The sequence below is a fragment of the Pteropus alecto genome, unplaced genomic scaffold (genome assembly GCF_000325575.1).
Source record: "Pteropus alecto unplaced genomic scaffold, ASM32557v1 scaffold109, whole genome shotgun sequence".
Lineage (NCBI taxonomy): Eukaryota > Metazoa > Chordata > Mammalia > Chiroptera > Pteropodidae > Pteropus > Pteropus alecto.
The window spans coordinates 4,549,737-4,562,930 of NW_006494608.1; the positions used below are offsets into that span (position 1 = coordinate 4,549,737).

At 35.7% G+C, this 13,194-nt stretch overlaps 1 pseudogene; it reads left to right on the forward strand.

Moving 5' to 3' along the window:
* Positions 1-3,835: 3,835 nt before the first annotated feature.
* Positions 3,836-4,449, forward strand: LOC102895891 (annotated as a pseudogene).
* Positions 4,450-13,194: the final 8,745 nt, after the last annotated feature.

Sequence of the window (13,194 nt, forward strand, 5' to 3'; positions counted from 1 at the left end):
GAAGAACAAAGTTCTGGGCACATACCACCCAATTTCAAAGCTTTCTATAAAGGTACATATTAACATACGTGTAGTATAAAGATCAATGGAATAATACAGAGAATCCACAAATGGACATAAATATATATAATCAATTGATTTGTGGCAAATGGTGCAGGAACATCTAGAAATTTACATGCAAAAAGATAAAATTTAATCTATATCTCACACCATTCAAAATTTAATTCAAATTAATCATAGACTTAACTGTAAAACCTTTAACTACAAACTTCTAGAAGAAAATGTGAGACAAAAATTCTCTGTTGCTTTGTGGCTAGGCAAGTTTTCCTAGATAGGGCATAAAAAAGCATAAACTATAAAAGAAAATAGAAAAATAGATTTCATTAAGAATTAAAACATCTGCTCTTTGAAACACACTTTTAAGAAAATGAAAAGAAATGATGAGAAGGCTTCCGGTTAAGATGATGGAGTAGGTAAACACTGTTCTTGTTTCCTCTCATAACCACATCACATTTACAACTAAACTACAGAATAGCCATTGTTGGGAATCACCTGGAGTCTGGTTGAAGAGAAGCCCCACAACTGGGGACACATAGAAGAGGCCACCTTGAGACTAGTAGGAAGGGCAGAGACATGAAACTGGCTGGTCCCACACTTGCGAGTGGTGATTGAGAATCAGGAGGAATATCTTGTCTGAGGAGGTCCCCCTGAAAGAATGAGTCCTGGCTCCACACAAGACTCCCCAGCCCAGATTTTCAGTGCTAGGAAGAGAAGTCCCCACAACTTCTGGCTGCAAACACCAGTGAAGATTGTGGCTGAGTGAAATAGAGGGCTGAGGGAGTCACTGACTTTCCTCTTAAGGGGCCCATGTGTGAACTTACTTGGTGATGGACTCACTCTGAGCTTCAGCTCTGAGGCAATAGCTCAAGAGGTGCCAGGGACATATGGAGAGGAACTGAGTTGTCTGGCTTCAGAGAGAGGCCTGGGGAGGGGAGAGGCTTTCTCCTGGGCAAAAATGCTGGCAGAGGCCACTGTTCATTTGTCGAGCCCTCCCTCATCTAGATTGCAAACCCAGGTGGGCGCCATATCTCAATCTTTATCAATGTAGCTAACGTAGGTCTCCCCAGCCTGCTGATTCTGCGACCCCTCCCCTCTCAACTTGTAGGTCCACCTAAGCAGTTTCTGGTATATTTTCCATACAAACGACCTGTTTTGGTCCATGCTGTGGACTATTCTAAAATCTCTCAAAGGTTTACAAAACTTAAACAAACATCTGGCCTTGGTGTTCCCCCTACCTCTTGCTAAGCAGCCCCAAGCCCAGCAACATCCAGCCTCAGTTTATGGCTTGGTCTCTTGAGGCATTTCCAAGCTCAGCATTGTTGGCTCCAGGCAGGGCACAGGCTGCAGCTAAACTTGGCTTGTGGTAAGGCACCTCCCAGAAAGCCAGCCTGCATGCTCGGTGGCTGGCTTTGGTCTGAGCCAGGGCATCGCGTGGGTCCACATCTGAGGATGACATGCCCAAAGGACAGACAGGGCAGGAACCAGAGCCCTGCTAAGGGGAATCTTGTTCTGTAGGGTCAGCGCCTGCACAACAGCTCTTCCACTAGTCATGGCCAGTCATCACAACCAATCGCCCAAGATTTAATCCCTCCCATTGGCAAGGAAACAGCAACCACGGCTCAACTACAACTGGAGGACACACACAATTCATACAAGGGACATACCTGGAAGACCTAGCTCAAGTGATCAGGGAAGACTCTGAGGTTGGGATCTATAACACACCTACTACATAAGGCCACTCTGCTAAGACTGGGAGATATAGCAGTCCTACCTAATATGTAGAAAAAAATACAAGTAGGCAGCCAAAATGAGAAGAAAACAAAACATGTCCCAAATGAAAAACAACAACAATAAACCCCCCCCTCCAAAAATAAAAAATAAAAATAAAAGCTAAACTAAATGGAAACAAGCAATTTATTAGATGCAGAGTTCAAAACACTGTTATAAGGTTGCTCAATGAACTTACGGGAAAAGTAGAAAGCTCAATGAGAACTTTAACAAAGAGATAGAAAATGTAAAGGTGGAGACAGAAAACATAAAAAAGAACCACTTAGAAATGAAGACTACAATAACTGAAATGAAAAATACCCCAGGAGGAATTAACAGTAGATTAGATGGAGTGGAGGATCAAAACAGTTATTTAGAAGATAAGGTAGCAAAAAACACTCAATCAGAATAACAATAAGAAAAAAAGAATCCAAAACCATGAGGATAGTTTAAGAGGCCTCTGGGATAGCATTTGGGATACCAGAAGGAGAAAAGAGAGAGCAAGGAATTGAAAACCTATTTCAAGAAATAATGACTGAAAACTTCCCTAATCTGGTGAAGAAAATAGACTACAAGCCCAGGAAGTGCAGAGAGTCCTAAAAAAAAGGAATCCAAAGAGGCCCACACCAGGACATCATAATTAAAATGCCAAAGGTTAAAGACAAAGAGAGAATCTTAAAAGAAGCAAGAGAAAAGCATTCTCCCCTACAAGAACGCTCCCATAAGACTGTTAGCTGATTTCTCAACAGATATGTTGCAGGCCAGAATAGACTGACAGCAATTATTCAAAGTGATGAAATGCAAGATTACTCTACCCAGTAAAACTATCATTTAGAATCAAAGGACAGATAAAAAGCTTTCAGACAAGAAAAGGTAAAAGAGTTTATCTTCACCAAGCCAGTATTATAGGAAAAGTTAGAAACTTCTTTAAGAAGAAGAAGAAAAAAAATAAGAATAATAAAATGGCAATAACACCACATCTAGCAACAATTATTTTACATGTAAATGGATTAAATGCTACAATCAAAAGATAGGGTAGCTGAATGGATAAGAAAACAAGATTCTTACATATGCTGCCTACAAGAGACTCACTTCAGACTGAAAGACACACACAGACTGAAAGTAAAGGGCTGAAAAAGATGTTTCATTAAAATAGAAACAAACAAACAAATAGCTGAGGTAGTAATAGTTATACTAGACAAAATAGACTTTAAAACAAAGGCTATAACAAGAGACAAAGAAAGACCCAGCTATCTCACTTCTGGGTATTTATCTGAACAAACTCAAAGCACAACTTTGAAAGGACACATGACTATATCTTCATTGCAGCATTATTTACAGTAGCCAAGATATGGAGGCATCCTGGGTGTCCATCAATGGATGAATGGATAAAGGTGCAGTGGTATACATGTACAATGGAATATTACTCAGCCATAAAAAGAATGCAATCTTGTCATCTGCAGCAGCATGGATAGACCTAGGGGGTATCGTGCTGAGTGGAGAAAGTCAGACAGAGAAATACAAATGTCAATGGGAATCTAGATAATAGGATAAACAAACAAACAACAAAAACAAGCTCATAAAGAGAGCATTTTGATGGTTGTCTGATTGGGAGACTGAGGAAAAGGGGAGGGGATTCAGAGGTACAAATTGGTAGTTACGAAATTGTTATGAGGATATAGGGTATAGCATGGGGAATGTAGTCAATAGTATTGTAATAACTATGTATGATGTCAGATAGTACTGGATTTATTGGGGTAATGACTTCAAAAATTACGTAAATGTCTAATCACTGCTATACATTTGAAACTGATATAATATTACATGTCAACTATAATTGAAAAAATAAAATATAAAAAAATAAAAATAAAGAAAATGAAAGGAGCCTTTCTACCTGTCCTTCCTCCTCCCCTATCCTTCTTATGCCCCAGGGCACTCTCCGGCTACTTTAGCTCCCCAAGAACTCAGAGCTTAGCAGGGCCACTTTAGTCTCCTTCCAGCCGCCATCATGATCATCCATCAGGACCTAATCAGCCATGAAGAGATATATGTTCTTCAACAACTATAAGATCCAGGAGCTCTAGATGAAGGTGCCTGGAGGTAGAGGGGAAGATAGAAGAATGGAAGGTAACATTGATGACTTCCTCATTGGTGGAAATGCCTCCACTGAAGAACATGAGGGTGGAGGTACCTGAAAGCACAATAATCATTGGTGTTGATATTATCATGCACCACCACTTGCAGAAAAACAGCTTCACAAAAGAAGCCTATGAGAAGTATATCAAAGATTACATGAAAGTGAAGAGAAATTTGAGTAGAGACCAGAAAGAGTATAACTTTTATGACAGAGACTGCAGAACAAATCAAACACATCTTTGCTAAACAAAAACAAAAAAACTACTAGTTCTTTATTGGTGAAAACATAAATCTAGATGGCATGGTTGCTCTGCTGACTACCGTGAGGGTGGTATGATCCCATATATGATTTTCATTAAAGATGGTTTAGAAAAAAAAAAGTTAACAAATTTGGCAGTTTTAATTTATCATCGTCATCATCAGAACTGGCTGCTGCTTTTCATCCATATACCAGAAGTAAGACAAAGAGGACTGATGTTATCTTAAGCTCTTCATTTACTTGACCTTAATTTACTTGGAGTGGAGACATTGTTTTTAAGAAAAACATGTCACATAGGTTGTCAAAATATAAAATGCATTTAAATTCAAAATATAGTGAAAAGAGACTAAAATAAATACTTGTGAAATGCATATTTGTTAAAGGAGTTGTTTTAAAAATATATGAACTGTTATAGAGAAATAAGAAGACAAATGACCAGATATATTTAAATGGGCAAAATATTGGGACAGTCATTTACATAATAGATAGATGGCAAATAAGCCATTAGAAAAATGCAAAATAAAACTGTAATGATATACCACTACACACCTGCTAGAATTGATAAAATTAATACAGCTGATATTACTGAATTTGGTAAGTATGTGGTGTAACTGAAAATTTATATGTTGCGGGTGGGAATGCAAAATGATGCAACCACTTTGCAAAAACACTTTGTTATTTTCTTATAAAATTAAATATGCTCTTATCACATGACAGTCATTTTTTTCCTAGATATTTATCCAAATGAAATGAAAACATATGTCTACACAAAGACCTATACATGAATGTTTATAGCAGCTTTTTCATAATAAAATTCTAGAAAGAACCCCATTGTTCATTAACTGCTGAACAGATAAACAAAGTATGGTCCATTGATACTATGGAATAGTATTTAGTAAAATGGAAAGAATTACTGACACATGTAAAAACATAGATTTATCTCAAATAAGCTAAATGAAAGAATCCAGATACAAAAGTCTATGTAATGTATGATTCCACTTATCTGATATTCTTCAAACTGTGAAGCCATAGGGATGGAAAATAGATCATAGATTGCCAGGAACTGGGATTGGAAAGAAGGCAACATTTACAAAGGGTCATGGTTCATGAAAGATCTTTTTAAAGTGATGGAAATGTTTTATATATTGATTTTTGTGCTGGTTACATGACTCTACACATTTGTCAAAATTTATCAAACTGTACACTTAAAATTGGTGAATTTTATTGGCTATATATTATACCTCCATAAATTTGACTCTAAAAAAAGCAAGGGAACAGTAAACTCAAAATTCAGTACAGTTATAAAACACATTTGACCGCATCCAATATTCTATTCAGGGAAGTTGTTTCCTCTACCTTAAGCTTCAGTGATTCCAGTTAAGTGGCTTCTCTACTATGCCTTTTCGCTCTAAAGTACTCAAACCCTAAACAAATGAGTGTATTATGTTAAGATTACTAGTAAGGTAAGACATGGGTCTGATAACATGGGGAGAAATTCTAATGTAAGAATTTAAACTAATCCTATTTTAAATATAAATTACTGAAAAAGAGTACAATCCTCCTCTTTAAATTGCAAATGGACAGGAAAGGATGAAAAGAACTGAAACTTCATGGAGAAAGCTGATTATTAGAAATACTGATTATTAAAAATTATTAGGATTTTTATCATTGAATGTGTATATGTGAGCTTTGGGAAGAAAAATTGGCCCATCTTTCTTGGCTTGTGAGCATCAAGCAAATGGTTACCTCATGGGAGTGTGGGTAAGAGAGAACTTTGGGGAAGACCAAAGAATTGCAGAAAGTGAGGATATAAACAAGCGGGAAAAAAAAAAAAAGCAAGGATAGAATATTTTCAATAGAAGAATGAGATGCAGAGATTTAATAATTAGGAAAAATACTACTAAAACAAGATAATAAAGTCAGAATTCTCCAAAAGAAAAATAATATATGATTTCAATGTAATGACGATTATCTTGTGTAGAAAATTAGAATAAATATACTTAAAAATTTTAAAAGAAACCAGATTTTATCTTAGTCTGAAGACTCATAAACTGGTTTTCTGGTGTGGAAAGCACACATTAGCAAATCCCAAGTCTTATTAAGGGGATTTTGAGATAATTTAGATTCTTCTCTAAAGTACAAATATATCCAAAAAAATGTCTTTACTGGGAAAAATGAAGACTGAGATGGATAAATATAAAATTTTAAAATACTTTTACAAAGGTAGGTAGATTAAGTTGCATATGCAAAAAGTAATTCATGTCTTAATTATTTATGCTTTCTTTGAAAAAGATATTCTCTTACATAAACACAAGATCATTCTCACATCACATAAATATTTTTGTTGAGATATAACTGACATACGATATTGTATAAGTTTAAGGCGCAAACGTGTTGATTTGATACATTAATAATATTGCAATATGATTGCCACCATAGCATTAGCACCTCTGTCATGTCACATTGATTATTTTTTGTGGTGAGAACAATTAAGATCTAGCCTCTTAGCCACTTTGAACTTTATAATACTGTATTGTTCGCTATATAATCACTGTATTGTGTATTAAATCTCCAAAATTTATTTATCTATTAGTTGCAAGTTTATACCTTTGGTAGCCACCATTCTACTCTGCTTTTACAAATTCAGCTTTTATAGATTCCACGTATAAATAATATCATATGGTAATTGTCTTTTTCTGTGTGACTTATCCCACTTAACATAATGCTGGCAAGGTCAATGCATGTTGTCACAAATGGCAGGATTTCCTTCTTTTCCATGGCTTAATAATGTATACCACATATTTTTTATCCATTATCTATTCCATGTCTTGACTATTGTGAATAATACTGCAATAAACATGGGAGCACAAATATCTTTTTTGATACTCTGTTTTTATTTCCTTTGGATATATACTTAGAGTAGGGATACTGGATCATATGTTAGTTCTATTTTTAATTTTGGAGGAACCTCCATTTTCCTTTTCATAGTGGCTGAGTCAGTTACATTCCCACCAATAGTACACAGGGTTTTTTTTTCTACACATCCTTGCCAACTTTTGTTGATTTCTTGTCTTCTGAATCATAGCCATTTTCACATGTGTGAGGTGATATCTTATTTGGGTTTTGATTTGCCTTTTCCTGATGATTAGTGATGTTGAGCATCTTCATGTGCCTCCTGGGCATTTGGATGTCTTTTTTAAAGAAATGTGAGCTCTTTTGCCTATTTTTTCATCAGATTTTTTTTTTTTTAGTTTGTTATTTAGTTCCATGAGTTCTTTATATATTTTGGATATTAACCCCTCATTCAATATATGATTTGCAAATATTTTTTCCCATTTTGTAGGTTGCTTTTTCATTCTGTTGATTTTTTTTTTTTTGCTGTGCAGAAGCTTTTAGTTTTTTGTAGCCCACTTATTGATTTTTGCTTTTGTTGCTAATGTATTTTTGTGTCACATACAAAAAAGTTATTGTCAAGGTACACAGGACAGAGAATGTTCCTTGATGAGACCCAGTTTTGCTTTCTTCATCCATTGCTCTCTACAGATCTTGATTCTGCCTTCTATTCTCTTGACTCTATCCTCTGAGAAGTACATTTTCTGTTCAGATGGCTATGCCTACAGTTAAATAGTTCTTTTAGCCTGTTTCTTGCACATAGAAAATTGAGGGCCTATAGGCCTGTTTGTATTTTGAATTGTTCTAGCCCATTTTAGTCCAAGCTGTTGATGCTTTGTCTAAAGTCATTTTCTTAAAAACGTTTTGGTTTTTCTATGAATATTTTTGGGCTTACTCCATGCACTAAAAGCCTCATCCATAATTCCTGCCAAACAAACCTTTCTACTTTCGGTGTGTCATACTAATATATGACAATATTTTTAAGAATCTAGAAGTCATTTTGTCTTGCTTAGAGGGTATAGGAGACTGCCTTAAATCTTTCAGAATTTTAACAAGCATCTCACATCTACATTCTTAATTGGCTTTTTACTTTGAGGCCATATTCTACTCAATGTATCTTGGATTTGATCTTTGCCATGAGGCAATATCTCATTTTGCTCTCTGGAGTGACTGTCCAGAGCCTTCTAGATTTTCTCTGGATTTTTCTTACATACCTTATATTTCTTTTTTTAGCTCATTTCTCTCACAGTAACTTATCACATTCTGCTGAAAGAAGCCAAATGACATGTTAAATATCCTGCCCAGAAATCTTCATAACTAAATCCACAAGTTAATTTGATATATTTTCTATCTTTCTCATTACCACAGGAAATGGTATTGACAAAATTCTTTCTCTACACAACAGGGATTGTCTTGTATCTAGCCTCTATTAGTAACTTTGTCATTGCTTTTCCAGCCTCCACTGACAGTTTCCTTGTCACCCTACCAGTCTTTGACTCATACCTAGTGTCAAGACTATGTATCTTAGAGCATTTATTTATTTGCTTACTGACAACGGCAGTACCCTAGTTCCAGGTACCAATTTTTGTTTTAGTTACCTATTTCTATGTAAGAAACTACCTCCAAATCTAGTAACATAGAACAACAACCATTTATTTACTCATGATTTGTAGTCAGTGTAAAGTTTGTTGGGGTTAGATTACCTGTTTTCCCTGTGGTGTTGACTGGGTTTGCTCATGAGCGTGGAAGACCTAAGATGGCTTCACTTTCATGTTTGATGCCTCAGCTGAGTGGCTGGGAGAGCTGTGTCTCATTGGTCCTCTATTCCTTTATAATCTCTCATTCTCCAGAGCCTCTCTAAACATGGCCCCTCTTTTCAGGAGGGTCATTGTACTATTTTACACTACTGGCTTCCATGGGGTCGAACACAAAAGATGCAAGGATCCTGAAGGCTTATGCTGTAGAACAGGCACGATGTCACTTCCAGCATATTCTCTTGGTCAAAGCAAGTCACAGGGCCAACCCAGAGCTCATATGAGAGATGATATGGACACCATCCCTTGATAGGCAGGGTGGTAAAGAATTGTGGCCATTTTTAATCCATGATAGTTACTAAGTTTGATCAGCCTTAAGAAACAATTGAGATGTAGTTTATCTATCATAAAGTGATGCTCTATGTAAAAGGAGTTTACTACTAGAAGTCTGAATCCTCTAGTCTTCCAATCTAAAAACCACTCGCTCTCCTAACTTTGAGTTGGACACCTTGTTCATTGCCTACTGCTGAGCAGACTTTTGCTCTCCTTTCTTTGTCACAGGCTTTACACTCATTTGTCTTGCATTCTTTCTCCATCCCCACTATGGGTTTCACTTTGGTTCACTTTCAAAAAGCCTCTGGGACACCAACATTAAAAGCCACATCAATATATTATATGCCCATTAAAATAAATGTAGTTGGATAGAGGTATGGGAACCCATGGTCATGTAAATACATGTTTATCACAGCAAATTTTACTTCACCTAACTTTGATTTCAGTAATGATACGTAAATACTATGCTGTAATTTACCTGGCTGTGTCACCAAGATTATATAAAATAGTACAAAGCATTTTCATGTAGGTATTTGATACAAGAACTATTTAATATAACCAAAACTAAACCATTAAAATTTCCGCTTTAAAAATATTACCAACTAATTGGTTGGTAATTAATTAGACTAATTATTTATTAGTCAAAATAATTATTTAATTGTTTATTAGTTATTAATAAGTTAACAAGTTAGTCTAACTAATTATTACCTAATTATCAATTAATTAGAAACTTAACAACTAATTTCTTGGAAGATAAAGAATGGGGTGCATCTCATGTATAGGTTGAAATTCAGAGATGAAATGAGGAATGGTATAGTCTTAGAGAGAGGGTAAGGATGAGACAAGAATAAGGTATGAGATAAAGCACAGGGATGAGATGCTAGTTGAGTAGAAATAAAATTCAGAAAGAACTGAGATTCAATTATATGACAAAGATCAGGAAAGTTGTGCAAACTACCGTGTACTAAATTATTATTAATATTTATATTTTTGTCATAGTTTTTTAACAAAAAACTTTGAGAAACTCATCAGAAAGCTATAAAATGTTTTTCTACTACTGCCCATTGCCTTCCATTCATATCCTGCTCATCTCCATGCTGATGCCTCTCTCTTGCCATTCCTCTTCTCCACCAGCCATATTCCAGCAATGCAGTAATGTTTGCTCAAATGCTGACCTTTTAGAGAGCTTTCCCAGGAGACCAATTCATACTTACTGACACTTTCGACACCTAGACTCAGTACCACTTCATTAATACTGGCCTTGTCTGAAACACATAAATGATCACATCAGTACTTGTTATATCAATCTATGTAATGTACTACTACTTTATTTCTTTATTATTTCATAAATGTGTCCCCTTTACCTTATCTAGATTAGAAACTATTCCTTTTGCCTAGTAAATGCTCTACAAATACCTTTTGAATTAAATGCTATTAAATTGCTACACAAAATTGACTAAACAGAGAAAATTTATTCCATTTGTGCACTGTACCTCTCTGATTCTCCAATTAAACATTTTAATTGCAAAGGAGCAGAGTGGTAGAAAGAAAAAAAAATAAAAAACTCAACCAGTCCTCAGAAGTCCTGGATTCTAGCTTTACCTCTCACATTACAATCTTTGTGGGTATCAGCCACTCTTGACCTTTCAGATTTTCTCCTTTCAGATTACTCTGGCTCCCCTACTGGGATGCATTACTGATAAAACAGGTGATGACTATAAAAAGATGTTGAAAATTCTAAAGCCTTACTTATTGTCATGTTACTTGATGACAGAAATCTTCATTTACTCAACTTCGTGCCCCAAAGTTTCTAACAGTACAAGATATACAATTTGGTTTCTATAAAAGTTGTTTGAATTGAATATACATGTATATCTAGATTTTGAATACCTAGATTTTCTAATCTATATTAGATGCTCCTAAATCTGTTCCCAAACGTGATAGGTCTTCAATGAACTGCTTTCTGTCATTTGTGTTTTTAATTCCAAACCACTATCCCAACCAGCTCAGCAAACCCATCTCAAATACTCTCAATCTTTTCTATATGTCAGCAATCTTTGTTACTTGTTCTCATACTTAGGGATTCATCTTGCTCTTCAAACCAGAAACTTGAACATGTTTTACTCAATATTCTTCCCTTGAGTACAATTAAGACATATTCTCAGTTAATAGTTCTATTTTATGCTGCCTCTCACTTCAATATAGATAGTTGCCTTAATTTGGCTTCTCCCAGGAGACCTGAAGTAAATGATTAAAGATGATCTCAGGATTGGTAGGGGAATAGGAAAGTGACACAGGAAAGGGTATATTCCCAAGACAGTGCTACTGTGGTGAATGGGAGCGCAATCCTACAAAAGAACTCTGGGAGAACAAGTGGGGCACCTGCCTCTGGGTTATCCCACCTAAGGACTATGGGAATTGGAGATTTATTCACTCCCATTAGTCATTTGTGAAGGGCTGCTGGGGTGGGTGTTGGCATTTTCTGGAACTTCCAGATTTTCGTGTCTTTGTACTGGGTGGGTTCCAGTTGCCAGAGAAAGCCCTCAGATGGTTGGAATTTGGGCTCTCGTGCAATTCTATATAATGGGATGCAGGTGAACACCGTCTGCTTCAATGGCATTCTCTCTCTGTGGTCTGTCCTTGGACCTATGAGAACTCCTGTTTGAATAATGCATATTCTCATTTTAAAACCTGTTCAGGACTACCAACCTACAACTGAGAGAGCCATGCTGTCATGTCACTTTCCTTTGCTCAAATATAAGCATTTCTCCAACAGATAATCCTTTAAAAAATCAGCTCCACTAATGATCATCGTGAATATGTATGTTTGCTTTGAGATTTTGATGGAGTAAGCAGCAGTAGGCTCTGGCAGAAAAATGAGAGGCTGTGGTTACCAATTAGGTCTCTCTCCAATCACTGTACTACCAACAACCTGTTTTTCTTTTGAAGCACAAGAAAAATGAAGCATTTCTGCCTTCCTATTCTGCCTAACATTTTTCTCCAGCCACAATACCATTCTTGTTCCTTTTCAGGTCTCTTTCTGTCAAGGATTTTTACATGATTTATAAGCAGACTGTCTCAACTGACTTCACTCTAACAGGCACAGCTCATTTGCAATACTGCAGTAACTTGTCTTTAGTCACCATCTTCCCTTAGGATGAACTCTTTATTGCCAGTCATTCTTTTTTCCCCACACATTTGACCAGCTTTCTCCTTGTTCATGATCTTACCTCCTTTACCTGACATGGCATTGTTGGCTACACAAGGTATCCTTTCTCACATTATTCCTAACTCCATTCACATATTTTTGTCCTATAGCCAATGCCTTTATATCATGACATATTTCTTAGAAAAGAAGTCAGAAAGTTTTTTCTGGAAAGAACAAGATAGTAAATATTTTGTTTGTAGGCCATATAGTCTCTGTTGCAACTATTCGCCTCTACTTTTTTTTTTAAACAAAAGCAGCCATAGATAATACATAAAGGAATGTGGTGTATTCCAATAAAACTGTTTTTGTAAACATAGGCAGTGGTTCAGATTCTGCCTGGAAGCCACAATATGTCAACCTCAGCCTTATTAAATACAAATAAAGTAACAACTTTCTTTTAGAGTTCCTAGTATATATGTGCTTAATAAATATTAAAATATTGAGACATATACAAAAAAATTACCATTCTTATCTCAACTGAGATATTTAGTAGATAAAGCAAATTTTCATACCAATATGTAAAGATATTTACATAATCTCTCCTCCATTTAAATAAACAACTAGCACACTATTTTTAAAACAAAATAAATAAAAAATTTTTGAATGAAAAAATCAAAACAAAAATTTGAGGATCAAAATAAAGGTTTGAATTTTGTTTTTAAGTTGCATATGGATGTTCAGTTTATCAGAATCACTTGTTGAAAAGACTATCTTTTCTCCATTGTGTTGCTCTTGTTCCTTTGTCAAGAGAGAAAAGATAGATAGATAGATAGATAGATAGATAG